This window comes from Dipteris shenzhenensis, chromosome 20 (assembly GCF_047967505.1).
Source record: "Dipteris shenzhenensis isolate YYH24624 ecotype China chromosome 20, Dip_SZ_1.0, whole genome shotgun sequence".
In the NCBI taxonomy this organism is placed as follows: Eukaryota; Viridiplantae; Streptophyta; class Polypodiopsida; order Gleicheniales; family Dipteridaceae; genus Dipteris; species Dipteris shenzhenensis.
Window position 1 is genome coordinate 11,148,804 of NC_141615.1, and position 9,806 is coordinate 11,158,609.

Genomic DNA, 9,806 nt, shown 5'->3' on the forward strand with positions numbered 1-9,806 from the left:
TGGATTTTTGGGTTTTTATACCTTGCAGGAGGTGATAGTATTCCAAGCACATGCCTAGTACTTCTGCAGCACATGGCGGTGCTATGTGGTTACTTGGAGCTTCATCAATTAATATGCAATTCTACATGTAGTGATGTTGTGGTGACAGTTGATGATATATCATCTACACCGTATCACAGAAGAGTGATTGCCAAGCTTTTCCCTTGTGGTAGGTCCTTGGATGATAACCATTCCCTTGTTTCTGTGTGCCTACCCCGGCATGGTGAACTAACTATGTGTGCATTGGTGTTGTCCTTTCCTTGAGTTGTGTTATGTTGGCCGGAATGCATACTACAATGATGACAACATGTGAAGAGCATGTGAATGAGTGTTCTCTTACAACCTGCATTGCAAGATATACTTTCCCACCTTTATGACCTCGACTTATCCTTGTTTGGTTGAGTTAGTTGCCACTAGTGCTCCACACTCGTATTTCAACTTTTAGCATACTTTTTTACTGGTTGGACTCATGAAAATTGAAAGTAGAGAGACTAATAAGGTGCTAAGAGCTATTTGAAAGTATTTACAAACTATTCTAAACATTCACAATAGATTCTAGAGCTGATTGCACACCTACAATTATGGTAGTAGGTCACCATCTTCCTTATTTCTTTCTTCATCTTCATAGCATAACTAGCCACTGGACTTCTCAGATTTCTATGTCCATACAAAACCTAGCCAAAGTACTCCATTCCATTAAATAAAGTACCAAAGACTCTGCATGCACAAAATAGGCCAAAGACTCTGCATGCACAAACTAGGAAGCATGATTCATTGCTTTATGATCTACACTTCTTGCTACACTCTGGATTCAACCTATAGACATCACTGCTGGATAGAATTAGGTAGGACAGCTTGGCAACCAACCATTTCATAAATGCCATAGAGTTTTTGTAGCCTCCTTAAGTAGCTTGACAGAAAGCATTTGTACTATACATGGAACTACAACTGTACATCTATCAACTCATCAACCTTGTGCTTTCTGCCTCATAAATATAGCAAATAGTCAAACTCTAAGCACTTGTATAAAACAAAGAGTAACACGCGTCTCCTACACGTGATTTTTTATTGTACATCCTATTGCATTCACATGGATCTTGGAGCTAGTCCATGGGACTAATGGTCACCAATACACAAGGGTCACTTTGATAAGCACCAAGTGATGTCTTTACATTGAAACTGCCAAAACTGTCACATATAAGAATGAACTTAAGAAGATGCCCTAAATTGTCAAACCCTTCATGCCACTATATCTAAAGGCTATTGTTGCTCATTTCTTGTTTTGCTGTTCTTCATTTGGAACTGTCTCTATATCATTTTTAAAGTAAGATGCTGATTCTGTTGCTGGCTTAAGAAGATGCCCTAAATTGTCAAACCCTTCATGCCACTATATCTAAAGGCTATTGTTGCTCATTTCTTGTTTTGTTGTTCTTCATTTGGAACTGTCTCTAGATCATTTTTAAAGTAAGATGCTGATTCTGTTGCTGGCTTTCCATCTACCAAGTTGGAATCATCACCTAACTGTTAAAACATGGATGCCTTGTTGATCAAAGTGTCCTACATAGATATCAGAAGAAGTTGCCACTAAGTGGAGGTCTGGTTTGTTTATGACGTCTACAACCATTAGTATTTTGCAAGCATTCAATGAAAACAAACCTACAGTTTTGGGTGGTGGTGAGGAAAAGATGGAGGTTCAAAAAGAGTTATCCCATTCTCTAATGGGTGAGATGAGGAAAAAGGGACTTTGCTTCAGATGTGGAGAGAAGTGGAGTGTGGACCACAACAAGTCATATAAGGCCAAGTCAATAAGAAATCATCATGATTGTGGACAAAAGGTTCTAAGGGAAGATGAGATAGAGGATGAGAACCATGTATTTGATCCTAGGGGTCTTAATCATTTAGAGTTGATGGCCATGGGCTGATCTAAGACATGAACTTATTACCCTTCTTTACACAGTCATAGTTCCTACATTTCCAACAAAGTGTGGGCACAATTTATATTATACCAAGGATTCTTTCGATTGGTATGAATTTAGAAGAGAAGCTTAAGGTCATGGAACTGTTAGTGATGAGGAGGTGGTATGGGATACTCAGCCTAGGGTAATCTATTACATATGAAAGGAGGCAATTGGAATAGAAAGACAAAAAGTTGTTCCATGTTGTGATGTTGCCATTTCCTTCACAACAACCTTACATTTTAAGAACAAATCCATCTCTTGGTAGTTATCTCCTAGTGCTGTGGGTAATTCTTTTCTTAGGGACTCTATTGCTAGAATGCATCGTGACTATATTGCCATTACTGCATCGTGACCTCTACAGAGCAACACTCTAGGGAGCCATCTATGTTTTTCCATTACTTCTTGAGGCATATATATGAAAGGAAATGGCTTGTTCTTCGCTTTCCACTCTAGCTGGTGTTAGATATCAATGCTCCACTCTTGTGTAACTATGTGGGAACCAACTAACTCTACTTTCAGCCCCCCATATGAGGAGAAGGCATTTGAGAAGCTAGGTTATCTGGTAGGTCCTGGTTTGGACACCAGATGGGGGCCAAGTGTGGCCTGATGGCTGGACGACTTCAAATAGAGTTGGCACACTGCCAACTAGGCTACATGCAAGTGTGGGAAGGCATCCCATGACTGACTGCACTGAGGGTAGATGGAGCATTTCCTGGGGCAGCCCACTCTCGAGTTGCGGGGTTCGTTTGGGGGCCCAGATGATCCTGAATGGCTCTGGGCCAAACGGTAGCCGTAGGTCAGTTGCTCTATTCTGTGCCACCATTCTAATGAGTGGTTGGTGGCCTTTTTCGAGACCGACCTCCACGTGGCTATTTTGGGCTGACTGAGTTGGTCTCCCGACTGGGTCTAACCGACTACGACTAGTGGCTATATAAGAGCAAGCCCGTGAAGCCCATAATCGTCACCAGCTACAACAACCCTGATTCCTTAGCATCCAGCCTCCATCCTCTACTGTTTCAAGCACGGCATCGAAGCTTCTCACATAGGAGAGCATGGCTGGGAGGTAGCACCATCTATTGTACCAGTTCTATAGTAATCAAAGTTTTGATTCTCCATACTATCAGCTTTTCTCTCTTGCATACGAGATCGTGTTATCTGTTGAGCACAGACATATTGTTTTCTTATAGCTGGCTCCTCAAATATGTTGTTGAGGTGAGACATGTGGATCCAAAGATTACAATCATGACGTTTGACATAGAGAGATGGGTAGTTGAGGAGACAAAGATCTTAGACACTAATACTCGTGGGTGCCTAAATTCATATGGGTTCTCAGCTAAAGACACTAATATAAATGAGGCCTCTTTAATGGTACCCAATTCTCTTGAGTCAAAATGACTTGGAAGCACAAGGAACATGCGCATACTATCAAGGTGTGGTTTTCATGTTGGTGGACATCAAATCTGGCATGAGATGGGACCATTGATTCTACAATTGGATGGAAAGGAGGTTGGTCAGAAGGGTCAACTGTTAGGGTAGAGATCCTAGACAACTCTCATCCAGAGCCAAGTTGGGCAGTGAAAGGGGTCGACCAAATTTTCCAGATGACCTTTGGGGTGGGGCCTATTCATCCATTCATTTTAAAGCGATATTGACATAATTTTTGGCTGCAGACTTTGGTACTTGTAGGAGAGAGTTCTGCCAATAGAGATGGGTAAGTCTGGAGCACACTTTTGGGCTGAAGGAACAATATATAGAGGGGCACATCTGAAGTAGATCTAGGAGTAGAAAGGAGTTGCACCACCACCACCAAATGGGCCAACATACAAGAGGTGATTTGGGAGCTAATTGGGATCAGACTGAACTTTCCATTAATCTAGTTGGGTCCTATTTCAAGATAGCAAACTGGACAAATCTACATCTTTGGATAGAGAGTCTACATAAGCTCTTGAGGTGCATGCAAACTCGGGGATCTAGAGGTGCTAGGCATACATGTGATGAACCGGCTTTTTGTATTTTACCTGTCTAGTTTTGAGTCGATGGAAATACATCTTTGATTGCTTCTATATTTGTCTTGTGCATGACATAATTAATGTTATGCACATCTATATGTGTGGTACACATAAGTTACAAAACTTTGAATTCCATGCTAGCATTGCTATGTGATTAGTCCAGAGCACCACACACTTTTTGCTACATCGGCACAAGGCCATTTTCTAGCATGGTGTCAAAGCAAGGTTGGTGCTCCTGTGATGGAAGTTTACCATATGTGAAGCTCAAAGGTAGGGAGACTTTAATGAGGAGACCTTGATTCATATGCTTTGGGAAAGTCTTTCCATGTCTAAAGGATTGTACCCAAATACGAGGCTCGGGTTCAAACAAGTATACTACTCTTTACCCTATTAACACTTCCATTCATTGCCATGGTGACTAGATACCTGATCCTAAACTTTAGAGACATAGGGAAGTTGGATGGCACCAACTATCCATTGTGCAAGATGAAAGTGAAGAGCTGCTTGATATTGAACGAATCATGGGAGATTGCCACTGTGGAAGATTTGAAGCCTCAGGCAACAATTACTCCACCTCGGGCAACAACAACGGCTACTGTGGTGATGACACCACCACATCCAAAGTTATCGAGAGAATGGTTGATTTTCTATTCGAAAGCCTTGGCGATCATTGTGGGAACTATGCTAGATGAAGTACTACCTCATAAACAAATGGGAGACACTTCTTTCGAGGCATGGATCATATGTACGAGCTCAACAATGAGGCAAGAATTCTAGGTCTTGAGACAAAGCTCTATGGCATGGGCATGGGTGAAGGAGTGACAGTGCAGGATGAAGGTTCTATGAAACCAACTTGCCATGGTAGGTTAGACCAAGACCTTGACCAGGATGGTTAGGCTATTGCTAGGCTATGGCATGGGCATGGATGAAGGAGTGATAGTGCCGGATTAAGGTTCTATGGAATCAACTGGCCATGGTAGGTTAGACCAAGACCTTGACCAAGATGGCTAGGCTATTGCTGAAGAACATCCCCCGGAGCTAAGTGATTTCTTTAACACGGGGTTATCACGATGTTTGCAAGACAAAGGGAGATGCCAATTACTTTCAAGGACTAGGTGCCTCTATTGTGTCGAAAAAAGAAATACGAAAGTGTCGATGAGAAAGCCTTAATAGCTCAAGATAGGAGCCAAGGGCAAGGGTAAGCCCGACAAGGGCAAAACCAAGACAAAAAAGACTTATGATGGAGTGGACTCTTCCAAAGAAGACAACAATAGGAAGCAAAATAAATAGAAGTGCTTCTACTGTGACAGTTTGGTCATTTTGCAAAAAGACTATAGAAATGATTAAAAGAGGGGGAGGCAGATCATAGTCAGAACAGAAGGGTGTTACTTATGTAACATAGGAACTCTTCTTTGTGACATATCCAAGTGTTGCTATGGTGAGATATTTGGATTCGGAGATTTCAATCAAGATGTTTGACATAGAGAGGTGGGGACTTGAGAGATAGAGAGGCATATGTGCAAGACACTTCGATGTCTTTTGATGTTTGTAGAGCTTCTACTTTGTCTAAGGTATACGTGGAAGGAAAGCATAGAAATATAATCGTAATAGTGCAAACAAAAATTGGGTATTTTGTGAGGATGAGAAGGTTGGGGAGCAGGCTGCTGCCCAAAGGGAAGCCCCTAGCAGGAAGCCATTAGCCCCCCCCCAAGTAGCCTTCTGGGGCTTTCACCTAGTGAAAGCCCCCTAATGGCTGCCTACTGGGGGCTTTTATTGGGCAAAATCCCCTTTGGGTGGCCTGATGGGTGCTTTCTCACACATCGTGGGGGATTTTAGCAAAAAACAGGTGGGATTTTAGTGAAAAATGGGATTCTTGACAAATGACCGATTCCTAGTAGGAAAGAGGGGATGAAATCTCTTGAAAAAAAAAGGAAATTTTGAACAAACATATGGAACTTCGAAAGCAACATCGAATGATTGCATGAGAAGTGCTTACAAGCATACCTAAGTTGGTGAAGATGGATCCAGAGAGACAATGTAGAGGATGGAGTCCATAGAGGCTGAATAAGAGATGAAGGCAAACAATGGGGAGAATTGAGAGTATGGACCATACCTTTATTTTGGCTTAGGAACCCTAAACCCAAATTTTTGGGGGAACAACCCCAAACCTAAATTAATAGGGCTATTTGAGCCCTAAGAGCACACAATCGAGAGAGGGGAAATTGAACAAGAAGAGTAGAGAGGGTTTCGTTAAGATTTGGAGAGAGAAGGGAAGTGGATGGAGAAGAGACAGAAGGGGAAGAAGGAGGAGGGAGTTCCTCAAGTGGAGGGGTGAAAGCTAGTTCATGTGCAATCTTAACGAAAGATTTCTCCACGACTGAAGGGCTGAGATGTCACCATGAAGGGGAAGAGGGTTCTGGGATCCTCAAGCTCATGGTGCAGTTGAGCAACTTCATCTAGGAGAAGAGAGGTGGGGAGTCGATCAGGCTTAGAGAGCCGTGGAGCATTGTCCACTTAGTTAGCCATATCTTGGAGTTGTTCCTAGCACTTTGAGGGAGGGCTTCACAAATCTTCCTTTGAGTAGAGGAGGGAAGAGCCCGCATATCCCATCCCTTGACCAACACAACCCCTAGGTCACTAAGTAGTCGAGCCACCAAAATTTTGACAGCAGTCACAAGCTCAAACACATACTCATTCCATTCCATCTCTAGATTATTAAGCTCGTGGACAATTAGATCAGAAAAGTCACTAGAGCAGAAATTCGTTAAGAAAGCAATACAAAGTGTAGTCCAATTGGAGAAGTGGCTAGTAGGAGACTAACGTGTCCTTTTGTACATCTATTCATCTTCCTTGAAAAAATAGATTGACAATCATGTAAGATTTGTTGTTGTTCTCCACTCGTACTGAATGCTATTGATTTTTAAATTTCCTCAGGCTAAATAGGGGATCCCAATTGCTATAGCATGGACTTCTAAACCTCCCTTACTTAATGATGTCCCAAGCAATGTAATGCAAACATTTTTTTCCATGCCCTTTCACCAATAGAAACTCTTTTTTATTCATGCCAATCAATCTTCCCAAAGTTTCAAATCGAGGCTACATATGTTTGTAGAAGCCGACACGATCTAGATTAGGACTAGTAGTCTGGCATTCCACTCGAGTGGGAGCCCATTTCATTGGAGGAGATTCTACCTGATTTGCTCCTTGAACCAATAAACTATATGTTTCACCAAGATCTCAAAACTTGCTATGTCTCCCAAATACAGAATCACTTGGCATGTCTAGCCGTGTGAGCCAATGTGATGGGTTGATCCACATTGGTCCTCATGGCAAAGGATTTGGCCTAGCTACATTCAAACCTAGAGGTGAGACAATTTATTAACTAGCTCCAACAAAAAAGTAGTACTCTCACAATTTTGTTGGGAAATAGTGAACATGTCATCAACAAAAAGATGAATCCCCAATTGTCCCCCTACAGCCAACAATAAAGCTTTGACTTTGCCTAAAGTCAGGGCTTGCTTCACTTGGGTCATGAGGGGGTTGTAGCTAGAGAAAAAAGCAAGGGTGCCAAAGGGTAGCCTTGCCTAATTGACCCTTTCAAACTGTATCTTCCTACCACTCTTCCTCCATTGAGACTTAGAATGGATGTTGCATTTTGGAAATTAGATGGGAGAATCCTATATGAAATCATACCCTGTGTAGGATAACTAGGATCAAGATATGGTGACCATCATTGATGCATAGTGTTTGCTTGAGAAGCATTTTCCCTTGAGCATTATCACAATCTAGCTCCACTCACTTGTACACATAGTAGAAGAGGTTTCATTAAGTAGTTTTGTCATTGGAGGTTTTTCCTTGAAGGTTTATTAAAACATTGAAGGGATTCATAAGGCAAAGTGCAAGGCATAAGTTGAACCACATGAATAGATAGACTAAGAGCTTGAGGATTCACCACCCAACCACACTACTATATAGTCGAGTGGGGGCCTATTTTTAGGTCTCTATATTTAATGCTTTAGCCATACTTGGCTTAACCTGCCTTGTATAGCCTACACCCATACTGGGAATACTTGGCAAGGCTATACTTGATGTGTCATGTGCAAAAACTACCTTAGTGTGTATAACTTATGACCAACCATACAAGCTTCAATTGAACCTCGCCTAGTGGTCATAGGTTGTGACCCCACAATACACTAGTGGTCTAGCTCTCTATGAGCATGGTCCTACCATTAGCGTAACATTTACCCCCCCCCCCCCTTGAAGAGTTTTTGTCCTCAAAAAAAAATTTCAGAAACCTTTTGTTTAGATAGTGCTTACCTTTCTCCAAGTAGAACCTTCTTTGGGACTATTTCCCATTTGAGTAAGCATTTATGTCTCATTGAATGTTTAGTTTGATTCTCCTAAAAGGAAAATATCATTTTAGCTCATGTGATAAATGTGGTAGTTTGAGTAGTTCTACTGTAATGTTGATGTCAACAACATTGTAGTCAACACCAAGTACCTTCTTCAATCTACTCACAAGGAAGACTAGATGGATTGTGCAACTTGGAGGCAGAGGGCTAGCTCATAAGCTACTTCTCCAACTTTAAGTATTGTGACTGCTTTGAAATATCGAGATGAAAAATTTGCGACTACTTCACTCTTTAGAGATTTTGAATGTTGAGGAATGTTTAAGTAGCCATGATCTTCGACTTTGAAGATAACTCACCTCAACTTTTGCCATGGCTTTTAGCATGATATTGTGTTCTTCTTACATAATACTTTACAATTTTCAACATGTCATTAAGACCTTAAAAGGAAATCCTTTGCTTTCTGGGACCTTTTCCTTCTAGAGTACAATGGGGGAGATCGAGGTTGAAACCCATACATGGGCATGAATGGACTAAATCCTATAGCCAAGTGCTTGGCAATGTTATAAGCAAACTCGAATATGGATAGGTAACCTTCCCAATTGGTCTGGCTCTTGTTATGTAAGCACATAGCATATCATCTAGCCATCACTCTGCGGATGATCAAATGAGCTCACACTTAACAATGTATCCAATCTCCAATCTATTGAACACTACTCACAAAAAATGACTATGCCCCTCAATCATCGGCTATATCGGTAGGGAGTCTGTATAAGCAATAGACATCATTTATGACGAGCCATGCTAACTTTGATGCCTTCATCATTGTTTTTGTCGTAATAAACTGAACCATTTTAGTTTATCGATCCACGACTACCCAAACCAAATCATGGGATGTATTGATATTGGGTAATCCCACCATAATTCCATTGATATACGTTCTCACTTGCCATTAGGAATCTGTAATGGACTTAGTAGACCACCTACTTTAAGATGTTATGCTTTACAATTTTAACATTTTACTAGATATTCTTGGAATTCCTTACTCATGCTAGACCATTAGAATCATCACCTAATCTTTTAAGATGTTGGTTACATGGTTTATTGAAGATAGAATGATATCTCCTAATCCATTGGGTCGAGGATCATGCATGGTACATTGATATTAATTTGAGTGGATTGAGAAGGAACAAACATATTATTTTAAAGTTCCTTAAGCATGAGAAGAATTTGAGCATGCTTATCTTGCACTAAAAACTAATGAAATACCGAATACCAACCAAAACATCATGCAACAAATCAAACACTATGCTGATATCATTCGATATGTCATTAAATACTAGATTGTTATCATTTGATATGTCATTGTCTAGAACTACTTGGTCGTTGTCATGCATAGTAGGGGTATACTCTATGAGAGTATCTCGCTACATATGACAATTCATGTGATT